The following is a 16,342-nucleotide window of genomic DNA, read 5'->3' as shown; positions in this document are numbered from 1 at the left end:
AAACATGACTGAGCAACTGAACAACAATGAACAACAATTAATGAATTCAGTGTAGTTCACAACTTAGTCATTCATTCATCTGTGAGCATCAGTTCTATGCCAGACATTGTGTCATGTGGCTTTCTGTGTAAAGTAAAAACCCAGACCTAACATTCCTGCCACCTTCCAACCCTATCCTAACACAGATACATGACTTGAGGATGTCAGACTGGGTTCCTTCAGAAAGAGCAGAAAGAAGGGATATCAGACTCAAAATGAACATTGGAGATCACATAATGGACATTACTTATATTTTTTTTACATAAATGACTTTATTTTTCCTGATACCTTTTTTATTACTTATTGGAAATTAATTTTCATTTTGTTCAAAGCACAGAAAACAGAAGGGAAAAACCACCCATAAATGGGACAGCACTAAATTTTCTTTTTTTTTAATTTATTTTTTAACTGAAGGATAAATGCTTTACAGAATTTTGTTGTTTTCTGTCAAACCTCAACATGAATCAGCCATAGGTATACATATATCCCCTCCCTGTGAACCTCCTTCCCATCTCCCTCCCCACCCCACCCTTCTAGGTTGATACAGAGCTCCTGTTTTGAGTTTCCTGAGACATACAGCAAATTCCCATTGGCTATTTGTTTTACATATGGTAATATAAGTTTCCATGTTACTCTCTCCATACATCTCATACTCTCCTCCCCTCTCCCAATGTCCATAAGTCTATTCTCTATGTCTGTTTCTACATTGCTGCACTGCAAATAAATTCTTCAGTACCATTTTTCTAGATTCCATATATGTGCATTAGAATATGATACTTATCTTTCTCTTTCTGACTTACTTCACTCTGTATAATAGGCTCTAGGTTCATCCACCTCGTTAGAACTGACTCAAATATGTTCCTTTTTATGGCTGAGTAACATTCCATTGTGTATATGTACCACAGCTTCTTTATCCATTCATCTGTCGATGGACAACTAGGTTGCTTCCATGTTCTAGCTATTGTACGTAGTGCTGCAGTGAACAATGGGATACATGCGTCTTTTTCAGTTTTGTTTTCCTCAGGGTATATGCCTAGGAGTGGGATTGCTGGGTCATATGGTGGTTTTATTCCTAGTTTTTTAAGGAGTCTCTATACTGTCTTCCATAGTGGCTGTGTCAATTTTCATTCCCACCAGCAGTGCAAGAGCATTCCCTTTTCTCCGCACTCTCTCCAGCATTTATTGTTTGTAGACTTTTTGATAATGGCCATTCTGACTGGTGTGAGGTGATATCTCATTGTAGTTTTGATTTTCATTTCTCTAATAATGAGCAATGTTAAGCATCTTTTCATGTGTTTGCTAGCCATCTGTATGTCTTCTTTGGAGAAATATCTGTTTAGGTCTTTTTCCCACTTTTTGGTTGGGTTGTTAGTTTTTCTGGTAGTGAGTTGTGTGAGCTGCTTGTATATTTTGGAAATTAATCCTTTGTTAGTTGTTTCATTTGCTATTATTTTCTCCCATTCTGAGGGTTATCTGTTCACCTTGCTTATAGTTTCCATTTCTGTGCAAAAGCTTTTAAGTTTAATCAGGTCCCATTTGGAACATTACTTATATTTTTAGTGCCTCAATATAGTCATACTCCTCTGGAGTAGTCAGGGTGAACTGTATTATCTTTGTTTTACAACTGAGAAAACTGAAGGTCTGAACAGTGAAAGATTAGCCAAAGGTCACCTAATCTGTAAGTGACATATACAGCCTGACTTCATCACCCAATACCACCTTTCCAAAAGGCCTTTTCTTCTCTAACTGGTTAAGAAAGGGTCAACCAAGGCTCTTCAATACCTTCATACCTCCACTGCTTTTGTTCCCACCATTTACTCTCTGCACTGACCAATAGAAAACCATCTGCCAAAGGAACCAGATGTTTATACAACTATATTAACTAACATATCCCTCCCAAAATAAACTCCTAAAACCAAGCCTTGTGTGACTTGTGGATGATCCTAAAAAAATATTGATTTTAAGACAGAGGGAAAAATTAAACCTATAACACATATATAACCCTTTTCTTCTATGTCATTTGAAAGGAAACTCGACCTCATCAGCCACAGGCCAGAGCCTAAAAGGCATGGCATGGGACAAAATTTAATTATATATAGTGAATTTGATAATAGAGAAAAGGTAATGTCATAAGGCTCACTGATGTAAGTATAAAAAAAAAAATACCCAGGAGTTTAACTTTTTAAAGCATCAAAATTAAACCTTTCTATACACAACTTCTCATTTTAAAGAAGAAAACAGTGACTAACTGACAACCTAAGATGTTTTATACTAACTTAAGATGTGGAAAAATATTTCAAACAGACATTTATTTCTAATTAAAATTGGACCAAATTATTTTTATAATTAGTTAAAACATATTTACATGATTTCTCATTGTAAAATGTAGATAATCATGTATGTTCTATTCTTTTGTTTGTAAGAATTGGATTTATTTTAATAGAAACACACTCCACAGCATGTGGGCTATCTCAGAAAGTGAATGTGACCTGTATATTGCTATTTTTGAAGGCCATTTGAGAGGGAGAGGGCCTGGAAGGGGTTTTGATACCCTTAGAGAAATAGCACTTGGCTTTATTTTGCATTGTCATTATTGTTATTGTTTGTGCTTGATTATGGAATCTACAGTCTACTCTGTTTGTTCTCACCTCTGAAAACCCCCATAAATAACATCTTTTATGAATTAGGGAGACTAATACAGAGGTCTGTAGGTTTTTTAAAAAGATGCAAGAAAAGAGGCATCGTCAATCTACCCCTGTCATATTTTCAAGAAAATATTCATAGATGATTCTTTTACTCCACCTCCTACGCAGTTTCCTGAACTTCCCATCTCTAATAACATTGTCTCCCACTCTACATTAGCCACTCATACATGTTCTTCCCTATACTTCATCATTAACAATAAGTGCACACACATATAATCTCAACTTTAAATATATTACTCTCTAGTCAGTGGCTCCTGTCTTTCCACACGATTTACTTAGTACCCTGATTCCTGTCAATTCTTTGATTTTTGTCATACAAAAAACACTTTTGCATGATTTTTAGTACTTTATAACCTCACCTCCTTCATAAACTAGTTTAGATATTCCAGTTCATCATCATAATCACTCTCTTGCAATTACATACACAACAGGATAATACACAGTGACTAAACTAGGTTTATTCTAGGAATGTAAAGTTAGCTTAACATTTGGAACGCAATCAATATAAACTCACCATATTAATAGAATAAAGGAGAAAAAATCATACAATTACAATAGTTGTAGTAAAAACTTTTTATACAATTAATCATCCAATCAATGATTTTTAAAAAAATCAGCAAGAAGTGAGCTTCTTAAATAATGTATATCCACAAAAAAATCTAGAAAACATTATTTTTCATGGTGAAATATTAAAAGTTTCTTTTTTAAGAACAAGTATGGGAGAAGGCTGCCCAGTCACTTATTCCTATTCAGCTGTCCTAGCCGGTATAATATGACAAGAAGAATAGTAGAGGGAGGACTTCTATCTACAACAGAACAAGGAACTCTACAAATTACCCCTCAAATAAATAATACTGGACAAAATTGCCAGAAATTTTGATTAATGGCTTTTGAAACTGACCAAAACACTTAGAAGTGTTTATTCATGAAAAACTACTTAACGTTGGGTAAGAACACTGGGAATATGTGCCTTACTTAATTTGCAGCTGCTTTCATCCATTCTCTAGTTCCTCTGGCAAGATAGTTCCCCAAGAGAAAGGCTGGCCCTGAAGCCAGCAGATTTTCTGTTGCTGAGAGCTACCTTCCTTTGGAGGCATTGTCAGTAAAAGTAGCAAACTCAGTAGGAAAGGAACAGAGAAGGCCTATTTCCGTATTAGCCTATGGTCACAGACTCTGTTGAGATAAGGGGCAAACTAGAGGACTAGACAGAAACTTAACAGGGACAGCCTTGAAATGAGAAAATGATAAAAGAACTTGGTAAACGTTTCATACATCCTGGCTGACTGCTCAACGCTGTGCACATAGAGGAGAGACCTGACCTGAAAGTTCCTGGAAGTAAAAGCGGTGGAAGGCTTGAAAACTGCTTGCACTTTGAATGTACTATGAAACCTACACACAGATTCAGCATTTTCACTTCTACACTGTAAAAGAGGTTCCAATTTATACCATAAGATAAAAAAAGAAATAAAAGACAACCATATTAAACTTTTTTTCATTTATTACATGATAGTCTTTCTAGCAAATCTGATGGAATATGTAGGAAATAAAGCTAATAGAATTAATAAGTTCAACAAGATTGCTGAATGAAATATCAATGTAAACAATAAATTAAATATCTATATACTACCATCGACTAACTGGAAATGAAATTAAAACAATTTCATCTCTAATATTAAAAAATAAAATAGGACTGACTTTAACAAAGGAAATGCAAGACTTATACACTAAAAATTATAAACCATTGCTGAGAGAAATTATCTAAAGAGAAATATTCATATTCATGAATTAAGATTCAATATTATTAAGATAGAAATTTGCCCTAAGTTGATCTATAATTTTAATGCAACTCCAATATAAATGCTAACAAATTTTTAAAGAAAATTATAAGGTGATCTTAAAATTTATGTGGAAATGCTAAGGACCTAGAATGGCAAAAATGCTTTTAGAAAAAGAAGACCAAAGTTTAAGGACCCATACTATCTGTTTTCAACACTCATTATAAATCTTCATTGATTATTTACTCACTGATTAAGATATTGGGGTATTGATGAAAGGATAGACACGTGGATCAATGGAACCGAACAGAGTATAAAAATAGACCCACACATCTATGGCCAACTGATTTCTTACAAAGATGCCAAGGGAATTCAGTGAAAAATGAAGTCTTTCCTACAAATAGTGTGAAATAATTGTACATATGTATGCAAAAAACAAAAATGAACCTTGAGTCATATTTCACAATATATTGTAAAATGTAACTCAAAATAGATCATAGATTTAAATATAAAACCTGAAACTATTAAACTTTTAGAAGAACACAGTGGAGAAAATGTTTGTGACCTTAGATCAGGCAGAGATTTCTTAGACACAAATATCATGACTTATAAAATTAAAAATGGACAAAGTAGACTTCATCAAATTTTAAAGGTTCTTATTTGAAGGAGACAGAGAAAAATAAATAAGATAATTCTCAGAATGGGAGAAAATAGTTATAATATACATATACAATAAAGATATATAAAGAATTCTCAAAACTCAATACTAACAAAACATATCACTAAAAATGAATAAAAGGTTTGAACAGATACTTCACTAAAAATTAGATATGGTTGGCAAATAAGCAAATGAAAAGGTAATCAACATCATCATTTATTAGGGATATTCTTATTAAAAATCACAGTTAGATCCTGTTACTTCTTATATGAATGCTGGTGTGGATACGGGGCAGTGTACATTGCTGGTGAAAATACAAAATGATTCAGCCATTTTGGAAAACACTTTAGTAGTTTCTTATTAAGTTTAATGTAAACTGCTATACAACTCAACAATCTCTCAGATATTTACTCAAGGGAAATGAAGATATAAACCCATACAAAAACCTCTATGTGGATGTTGGGAGTAGATTTATTTATTAACAATTGCCCAAAAAAAAAGAGGAAAAAATGAAAGAAAACAAATATGCTACATTTACTCAATGGAATATTTCTTAGGAATAGAAAATAATGAATTACAGGTATTTTTGGCAACATATATGAATCTCAAAAGTACTAGACTAAGTAAAAGAAGCCAGATTCATATAAAGACTACATATTGTATAAGTTCAGTTCACTCAGTCATGTCTGACTCTTTGCCACCCCATGGACTGCAGCATGCCAGGCTTCCCTGTCCATCACCAGCTCCTGAGGCTTGCTCAAACTCATGTCCATTGAGTTGGTGATGCCATCCAACCATCTCATCCTTGGTTATCCCCTTCTCCTGCCTTCAATCTTTCCCAGCATCACAGTCTTTTCCAGTGAGTTAGTTCTTTGCATCAGGTGGCCAAAGTATTGGAGTTTCAGCTTCAGCATCAGTCCTTTCAATGAATATTCCAGGCTGATTTCCTTTAGGATGGACTGGTTGGATCTCCTTGCAGTCCAAGGGGTGCTCAAGAGTCTTCTCCAACACCACAGTTCAAAAGCATCAATTCTTCAGCATTCAGCCTTCTTTATAGTTCAGCTCTTACATCCATACATGACTACTGGAAAAACCATAGCTTTGACTAGACAGACCTTTGTCAGCAATGTCTCTGCTTTTTAGTATGCTGTCTAGGTTGGTCATCGTTTTTCTTCCAAGGAGCAAGCATCTTTTAATTTCATGGCTACAGTCACCATCTGCAGTGATTTTGGAGCCCAAGAAAATAAAGTCTCTCACTGTTTCCATTGTTTCCCTATCTATTTGCCATGAAGTGATGAGACCAGATGCCATGATTTTTGTTTTCTGAATGTTGAGTTTTAAGCCAGCTTTTTGACTCTCCTCTTTCAGTTTCATCAAGAGGTTTTTTAGTTCTTCTTTGCTTTCTGCCATAAGGGTAATTTCATCTGTGTGTCTGAGGTTATTGATATTTCTCCTGGCAATTTTGATTCCAGCTTGTGCTTCATCCAGCCCAGCATTTTGCATGATGTACTCTGCATGTAAGTTAAATAAGCAGAGTGACAGTATACAGCCTTGAAGTACTCCTTTCCCTATTTGGAACCAGTCTGTTGTTCCATATTCAGTTCTAACTGTTGCTTCTTAGCCTCCATACAGATTTCTCAGGAGGCAGGTAAGGTGGTCTAGTATTCCCATCTCTTTAAGGATTTTTCATAGTTTGTTGTGGTCCACACAGTCAAAGTCTTTGGAGTACTCAATAAAGCAGAAGTAGATGTTTTTCTGGAACTCTCTTGCTTTTTTGATGATCCATCGGATGTTAGCAATTTGACCTCTGGTCCCTCTGCCTCTTCTATATTTATGTTACATTTTCACAAATGCAAAACTACAAGGATGGAGAACAGTATTACCAAGGAATGGGGCTAAGGACAGAGAATTGACTCTGAAAGGGAACTTTGGTATAATGGGAAAATTCTGTGTCTTGATAACTTGATAGTAAAGGAGGTAACAAAATGATATTACTGGTCAAAATCCACAGAAATGCAGAGCTGAAGTAGTAGATTTTATTGTATGCAAATCATACTTAAATAAAATTGGATAAGAAGTAATCTGTAAGTGGAATGAAATTGAGTGGGAAAATTTATGAAACAAGATTGCCCATTAGTTGATCACTGCTGATCATTAGTTTATCAATGAAAGGATACATAGTTATTCTGATCTGTCTACATTTCTATGTATTTATACGTATAGCTTTTTATAAAATCTGCAATATACAGTTTAGTCTTAAGGAACTAATTTTTAAATGATAGGGAAGTACAGGACAAGTCAATTTACTATAAATAGCTAATGGTAAATAAAGAATTATCATTGAGAATTATAGCTAAAGTTTTAGATTATATAGTAAGTTCAACTGTATCTATTTAGATTTTTTTTTTTTTTTTGGCCCCACCTCACGTGGCTTGGGGAATCTTAGTTCCTCAAATAGGGACTGGACCTGTGTTCTCAGCAGTGAAAGCACAGAGTCCTAACCACTGGACCTTCAGAGAATTCCCTGTATTTAGTTTTTATTTTTTTTAAAAATAACATTAAAAAAAATCCCATGCATGTAGTAATGATGATAGTGTGTCATGACACTATCATGTCACAACTTCAGTTGACAACGAATCCAATTTTACACTGAGATTTTCAAACTTGTACTATAATTTTTCTCCCCTAATCAAAACACTTCAGTGACTTCTGATCTTATTCAGAGTAAAAACCAGTCTCTTCAAGGTCTTATGTGATCTAGACCCTCACTAACCCTCTGATTTTATCTACTATTTTTCATTCCCTTCAACGTATGCTGGCTTCTTTACTATTCTTCAGACACACCAAGGTACCTTGCCATCTTAAGCCTTGCTGAGCACACTGCCTGTAAGTCTCTTTATGTAAGCCAGTGGCTTGCTTTCTTACTTCCTTCTGACCTCTGTTTAAGTTTCCCCTATCAGTGAAGACTTCCCTGAACACGGTGTATAAATAGCACACACATGTACAGACAAAACACTTTGCATTGCCACTCATCTTCTTGACTTGATCAGTTCCCACTCTGTTAACTAAGAGTCTGTCTATAATCCCTCTACCTACCAACCAGAAATTTACCTCATTGAGATGAACTTACCATCTTCCTTAAAAAACAATGACAAGAAATCAGTTTTTGTTATTAAATCTTCTGGTCCAGTGGTAGTAACTTAAATAACCTAAATAACCTCTATACTCAGTTCTCTCTGGTTTTATCTCATTTCTGACATCAACCTACTTAGTACCTCCTCCATGCAGGGCAATGTGCTAGGAAATGAAAGTTTTCTGAGTAGAGTCAGGTATGAAGTGTATTCCAGAGTTTATAGTCCAGTTTTTTGGGGAGGTAAGAACTTTACACATATCAAGAGAAGTAACAGGATCTCAATAGAAAATGATGTGAAAAGGGAGTGTTAAAGATAATTAGAGACTGAGAGTTCAAATGAGAAGGAAAAACAAAAAACAAAAAATACTGGACATTTGAAGCTAGGCTTTTGTAAAACAAAAGTGAGTTTTGGACAGTTTCTGAAGAATGTGGATAAGTGGGAAGAAGTTGCAGACAATGATGTGATTAAGTGGCAAATATGAAATGTACAAGGTCTTTGAGAGACATCTGGCTGGAGTGATGGAATTGGCTAAGATTACCATAGCAAATAAGGTCTCAGTGTCGAATTGAAGCTCTGCATGAAGCAGAAGTTTTCCTGTGCTTCAAAATAGGCAGAACTGGAATATGCAAGCACTGACCATGTATGTGTCTATTTATGCTTGTGTGTTCAATTGTGGATGTGCATGTCAAATGAAACACAACGTGGAATAGCTGCTGTTTGCTTATTACTTCACTCTTCCACTCTGCTCTTCCTTACCAAACAACTGAAAAGTAATGAGGATTTTATGTTTTGCATTCCTTTAAATTTTGAGCAGCCTATTTTGTATTATTGCTGGGTTCCCATTATTTAATAAATAAACATCCATTTACATTAGCCGCTATTAACTGTTCTCCACATAGAGTACAGACATATTTTTGTAGCTGCTGTGTGATTTATTAACTCGTTATGCTATGTGAAACACAATTAGGCACTCCTACTCAGAGTATTTCATTTGTTCTGTGTTCTGGTATAAGAGCTAGAGTTCGTGTATTTGTTTATTTTTCAGATACATTTTTTTCAAAACCTCCAATGCTTTTTTTTTATGAGTTGGAGCCATTAATGAGAGTAAAATCAACACAACATAGCTATATAAATTCTGTCTAATAGGGCCCTTTCCATTCAGGAGGGAAGGTGAAAAACATGAATTTGGCTTATTCTATGGCCTGAGTTAGGAAACGAAGGCTTTGTTGACACAGGAAAGGAAGGGAAGCCCCATAGCCAGGGCCTCCCTGAGGGAAATATCTGTTGCTTCCTGGGGTCTGGCTTCCTGCAACCGCCAAGTTGTTAATACAAGTGCTGCTGTTCATATCTGCAAGCCCACAGAGTGGCTGGTGTGGGGAGATGGAGATGGCTGGAAGGTGATCAGGAATGGAGGGTGGGGCCTGAGTTCTTCTCTAAGTGTTAATGCAGTTAAGTGCTCTCTGGTGTCTTTCCCACCTCATTATGCTTCTAGTTATGGAACTCTTGTCAAAGAGTGGAAGCTGTGGCCCACAGATAGCCATCTTTGTGACCATTGGAATTAAGAGGTTATCCCAGTGACCAGATGGGAGCAAAAAGCCTTGCATGCAGCTACAGACATGGAAGGAATCAGATCGCAGGGGCATCAAGTGGTTGCTATCACTTAAAGTAGGTTATATCATTAGTCAAGGCCGAAAAACAAAATCTCTTCTCTCTCCCTCTCGATCTCTATATGATATATACTGTGTTATATATAATATGTATTATGTGTGTATACATAATATGTCTGCATATATATGTGCGTGTATATACATATATAGATAGATAGATATTTTTATATCAGTAACTCATGGCTCAGATGGTAAAGAGTCTGCTTGCAATGCTGGAGACCCAGATCTGATCCCTGGGTCAGGAAGATCCCCTGGAGAAGGGAATGGCTACCTACTCTAGTACTCTTGCCTGGAGAATTCCATGGACAGAGGAGCCTGGTGGGCTATAGCCCATGGGGTTGCAAAGAGTCGAACATGACTGAACGACTAACATTTTTACTTTCTTTCACCTAATAGTAAATAAGCTTAGCCATAGACTTTTCCTTTTGAACTACCTTAGGCAAAGGAGAGGGATGGAAAGAGCCTGAGTGAAAAGTCATAGCCAGAGTCTGTCTGGTATAAAGTTACTGGGTAAAGGCAGTATTGAAAAAGTAGACTCAAAGGCATTTGGATGTAGGGGAGCAAAAACATTTCTTGCTGTGGAACAAACACTGCTTTTCTGACATATATTCTATCACACAAAAAACAACACAAAACAAAAACCTAAGCTCCCCAACAATGGCAGGCCACAGTTCCTGGCATAATGCCTGACACCTGGCAGGTCCTGAACAAGTGTTAATCTGTCCTTCTCTCTCTCTTATTTACTGGTGTGCATAGTCTGCCTTCAAAAATAAGTACACTTAGTACATAAAGTCCAAATTTACACAAGCAATATATCAGATGTTTTTATTTACATTATAAAAGTATTTGTTTTCCTTAGCAAGTTGATTAATAATTTGAACTATTATTCAGCATGTAACTATCTGATCTGTACATATTTCAGGGACACGCTAGTTATATAAAGTGAGACAGAACTATAGACATGTTTTTCAAATGTGAGTAAATCTAATTTTGAAGAGTTGAATCAGATATTAAATTTCCTTAGAGAGTTGGTTATTCAAAAGGGCCCCAAGGTAAATTCTTTTAGTAAAGCATAAACTCTTTCTGAATGGTGAAAAATTTCTGTGAAACTTGATGACAGCTTCTCTTGGCCAGAAAGAAGTGTTTGTCGAGTTTCTCAACAGTGGAGTCTAGGCAGAGTTCAGAGAGCAGCTCAGGGAGGCTAAAGGAAAGAACAGGTTATGGGAGGGGAGAGGGTAGGCAGATTATCAGACAAGTCTTTGTGGATTTCTAACCTTGGCTAAAAGATGGACGCAGGGATTCCAAACACAGAATCATGCTGCTTGTATTATTTTATTTTTCCAATTTTGACATTGAATTTTCCTCATGCGTATACCAGCTGCATTTTAGAAACTGAAAATGTAGTATTGACTAAATCTGGAGAGCATTATTTATGAAGCTTCACATTACATATGAAGGCAGGATAAATTATATTTAAAACCATGAGAGAAGACATAGGCACTCAAAGGAGTGTATACTTAAGAGAAAACAAGGGACAACAAATCCTGAACACGTAGTGATAGTCAAGGCACAGCAAAGAAAAAGTAGACTTCTTCTTTGAGAAGGGGTGGTCTGAAAGGAGAAGGAAAACTAGGAGACTGAGGTATCACAGGAAGCTAAAGAAAGCCTTCCGAGGAGAGCATGGTCAGGCAGGCTAATTGCTGCAGATAAGTCAAGATACATAAAGTTTGAGAGGTCTCCTTTAGACCTAGCAATCGTGAGGTCATTGGGGAACACTTGGCAGATCGGTTTCCATGTGGAAGGAGGATGGACCTGGCGATAAGTGTTCCGTGACTCTGGAACTTCAACTGTCCCAGAGAGGCTGCTGTTAATTGGCTAGTGGCTCTCACATCAAGACTGGACTTGAAGAGAAAATAATGTGTTGCTATTTAAGAGAAAAGCAGTGTGCCAGAGAGAGATACTAGACATGGGCACAGATGTTTTATTGTGGTAAATACAGAGATAACTTTGCAGTTTTTACTTAATGGGGAAATCTCAACTTGCCTGCACAGAAATTTTCCTCCAAATAAATTTTATACTTTTCTCTGTAAACAAGCCTGAATCTCTTCATTATTCCACATGCCTGTGACATCATGATAATCTGAGGCTACCTGTAGACAATGCTTAGTCCTAGTCTCCTCAAACAGTTTCTTGTCCTCATCACTTGAGAGTTCTTAAACCTATGTTAATTATATGTAAGCATTAGTGGTTCATTTAGTCACCATTTATTTGTTCAACAAGTGTTTGCTAAAAGAAATCACCGTTTTTGGCAGTCTGGGCAATAACCAGGATGAGTAAGGCATGTATCTAAACAACTCGCCAGATGAAATGAGTAATAAGTAACTACACATATGATAGAATTAAATACATTCAAGATGAACACAAGCAAATTCTTAGAAGAATGTAAACCAGAGAATAATTAGAGCTAGGGCAGAGTGTGGGGGGTTAATTCCAAATGTTTCAAGTAAGAAGGTGTGTCAAAGTACCCTGGGTACTTTGGTACCCAAGGTACCCTTTTCTCTTTCAGAATGCTCACATGCCTTATTTTACAAATATTTAAATATTTGCAGCTCTTTTCTTGCAGCCTCTTTTCAGACTTTTCAAATCCCATGAAGTCCAATACCTGGCCTACTGTAAATGCAAAAATTAATGAATAAATGTTTCTCAAGTTAATCCAACAGCAGGTAGTGTTTGATGAGCCACTGGTATGTAGGAATGGGGTCAAACCCTTTGTCCTGTGACAGTGAATGCCATAGGCTGTGTTTGAGGTCAAAACACATGATGCTTCTGATGAATAGGCAGCAATAGTTTGCTTCAAGCCTCCCAGTCATGCTGGGAGAATTTCCAGACACCACCTCCAAGAATGTGCATATCCTGTTTCAACCGCAGAGGTATCACCATTAATACAAACACAACTGACAACCAAAAGGTGGTGCAAAACTGCCCAACATGGCTGGGGAAGTCAGGAAAGTTGATTAACTGTTATTTCCTGATCTATAAATCATCAATTTTCAACCTCTTTGTGTGCTATCCATAAAATATTGGTTGTGGGCCTTTGTTATACAAGGACAACTCATTTTTAAAATGACCTTGTAAATAATAATTAATATGCTACAGTGAAAGAGTATCCTGAATCCTGTTGTAAAACATACAAAATTGGGTCACGTATTTAACTGCTTTGGTAGTTAAAGAACATGCTACACACATGTATGCCTGTGTGTCCTTAAGAGTACTTCATTCAGGCCTCACTTCTCAGAATGGTCATTTGAATTAGCTTGCCAGTAGTTATTGAAGTTACGGACTAATAATAATAATGCTAATTAAAAATAATACATGATTATATATGCAGCACATTTTCAAGAGATTAAAAATTCTCATACTCATTGTATCATTTGTTTCACATAACAATCGGTTAGGAGGGTGAATCCTTTTCCCTACTTAAAAAATGAGGAAATTTAGATTCAAAGAGAGTAACTTTCCCAAGATTGCACCACTGATAAATGACAGAAATGTGACTATATTGCAGGATCCATGATTTTTAGTATCTTTGTACATGGTTGGTTGAGGACCTTTTTTTTTTTTAATAAAGGTGTGATTCATGGACTAATAAGATTGGCGTCTCCTAGGAGCCTGTTAGAAATGTAGGAATCAAGGCTCTCAGATTTATTGCTAACAATACACAAGGTTTCTATTGCAATTGGGGTTATGTTACACTAACAGAGATTATATATATATGGCTTTTTGTTATAGCATAATAAAATGTGTTATTTTCAAAAGAAGTTGACCTGAATATTATGCTGATTTGGAATTCCATGTAAAAGTCTAAGGAAATACATGAAATATACACTCCTTTAAGAGACATAAAATCTGATTTTTATCTCTGCCACTGATTTCCCATTTGACTTAGAGAAAAATCATAAAACCATAAGGTGAGAAGGTCATTTAAATTATCAAGTATATGTATTTGCATTTTACATCCTCTTAACCTCTAACAGGATTTGACTTATAGATTCAAATGCCAGAAGTGTGCAGGCATGCTCAGTTGCGTTCAACTCTTTGTGACCCCATGGACTATAGCCCACCAGGCTCCTCTGTCCATGGAATTCTCCAGGCAAGAATATTAGAACGGATTGCCATTTCCTTCTCCAGGGGATCTTCCCTATCCAGGGACTGAATCCCTATCTCTTGCCTCTCCTGCACTGGCAGGCAGGTTCTTTACCAGCTGAGCCACCCAGGAAGCCCTGATGCCAGAAGAATAGAGCATAAAAAGAAAACAGATACTATTAGGTTGCCCAAGAAGTTCATTCAGGTTTCTCCACAGCAACTTATAGAAAAACCCAAATGAACTTTTTGGCCAACTCAATATAATAATTTTTTAAAAGACCATAATACAGTGATGTTTCAACTGTTTCCGACATTGGGGAATTATCTCTGGCTCTAGTTTTTTTAGGAGAATGAAAACAAAGACAGAAATATATCCATAGTCTTTTAAGATCTCTCACCCAAATTACCCAAGAAACTTGGATACTTATTTATTTCAGAAGAATCAATCCTGATTGCAAATACCAGACAGAGAAGGAAGGAACTAGATGTCTATCATGTTCAGTTGCCACTGCTTCTGCTATTGCAGACTCATGGTCTGCTGAGTTTTTATTCATGGCTGTCTCCTTCATTGGTCAGGCAATGTAACATGCTTGAGAATCATAAAGTTATGGACGTGTTTAGTATTCACACCTGAGCTTAGCCACTCTTCCCAAAGCATGGCAGTTGTGTGAGGGTGATCGGGCCTAGGGAGGCTTCTAGCTTTAAATACAAGCTTGGCAGTTACTAGCTCTCCTCCAAAACTCTAGCCAACATCAGAATCTTCCTTCCTTCCTTATGAATTTCTCTTTTAAGTCCTTAATATACTCTTCTTCCAGTGACTCTTAATCAAGTTATTCCTAATAGTAACATGAAACCTCAAAGGAGTCTCTTTTTTTTTCCCTCCAGGAAGATTTTTGATTCTATATATGTTTACCCACTTCTCTCCCCAAGATTCAGCATTGTGTACCAGGAAATTTTGGGAGAAGCTGTTGCATGAGGCTTTAAAGGACCATTTAAACCATATTCCAAGAAAGTAAGTAGCTAACAGACTTATATTTCATCCATTTGTACAAAGGGCCATCCATTTGGCCCTTTGTCTGCCAGGCACTGTTCTAAGCTCCTGGAAGCAATGATGAATAAATCTGCTCAAGTCCTTGCAACATGGAGTTTATATTCTAGTGAGAAGATGATCAAAAAATCAGATGTTTAAGGGCAGGGAGTAGTAGATATTGGGCTTCCCTGGTGACTCAGTGGTAAAGAATCTGCCTGCCATTATGGGAGTCACAGGTTTGATCTCTGGGTCAGGAAGGTCTCCTGGAGAAGGAAATGGCAACCCACTCCAGTATTCTTGCCTGGGAAATCCCATGGACAGAGGGACCTGGCAGGCTACAGTTCATAGGGTCATAAAATATCAGACATGACTTGGATACTAAACAACAACTAAGTGGTAGCTATTATGAAAATAAAACAACGGACTGGAGAATGAGGCAGATTATTTAGATGGTGTCACAGAAGGACAATTTAACACTGAGTGAATTGAGAGAGTAAGAGCCATCAGATTCTGAGAGAAGAAACCTCTAGGAAAACAACATGTGCAAAGCCAAAGGAACAGCAAGGAGGGGATGTGTTTGGAGCAGAGCAAGCAACAAAAAAGTAACAGCTAAGGTCAGAAAGATATTCAGGGGTAAAACATGTAGAGCCTTGAAGACCAAAGTAAGAACTGTGGATTGAATTCTACATGAAGTGGGAGGCCTTTGAAAGGTTTTGAGCAGAAGGCTGACACAATCTGATTTGTGTCTTAGAAGAAAAAGCCCTGACTATAATGTGGAGACTAAAGTGTGGGGCATGGGGTGGGGGTTGGCAGGGGTAAGAATGGAAACAGGGAAAAGAGTTAATGTCACTGAGAAAAAAAGAGGACTAATAATTTGCTTTTGGACTTAACACAAAGGAGCTTATTAGTGACCTTGATAAGAGCCATTTTCGTTGGACTGGTGGAGACAAAACTTTTGTACAGCCCTCTGCCTTCTACTTATATCATGAGCTGGCTTTGAGATTCTAGAGGAATTCATTCATTCAGAATGGCATTGTTTTTTTTTTAATTGAGCAATTATTATGGGCCAGGAACGACACTTCTCACTAGGTATACCATGGATTAGTGAAGCATTAGTTCTTATTTATCACCAGGTAGGAAAGACAGACATGTAAAATGATGAATTATAAACCAATATAGTAAACAGTTCTT

The 16,342-nt window shown here is 36.7% G+C and overlaps 1 long non-coding RNA gene across 14 annotated transcripts in view; it reads left to right on the top strand.

Annotated features, from left to right (window-relative positions):
• Positions 1-16,342, top strand: part of LOC145507104 (uncharacterized) — a 228,230-nt gene that overhangs the window by 161,600 nt on the left and 50,288 nt on the right. For 7 of the 14 annotated variants that reach the window (XR_014054581.1, XR_014054576.1, XR_014054572.1 and 4 more), the window contains one exon: positions 15,007-15,133. This is a non-coding gene — a long non-coding RNA (uncharacterized LOC145507104). Of the gene's footprint in view, positions 1-9,803; positions 9,977-15,006; positions 15,134-16,342 lie in introns of those variants that run through there. The other 7 variants (XR_014054579.1, XR_014054575.1, XR_014054573.1 and 4 more) reach the window with 2 other exon arrangements.

The sequence above is a fragment of the Giraffa tippelskirchi genome, chromosome 5, assembly GCF_054371585.1.
Source record: "Giraffa tippelskirchi isolate mGirTip1 chromosome 5, T2T-mGirTip1v1.2.pri, whole genome shotgun sequence".
Classification (NCBI taxonomy): domain Eukaryota; kingdom Metazoa; phylum Chordata; class Mammalia; order Artiodactyla; family Giraffidae; genus Giraffa; species Giraffa tippelskirchi.
Note: the sequence above shows the minus strand (reverse complement) of the source record. Positions and strands in the feature narration are given on the sequence as shown.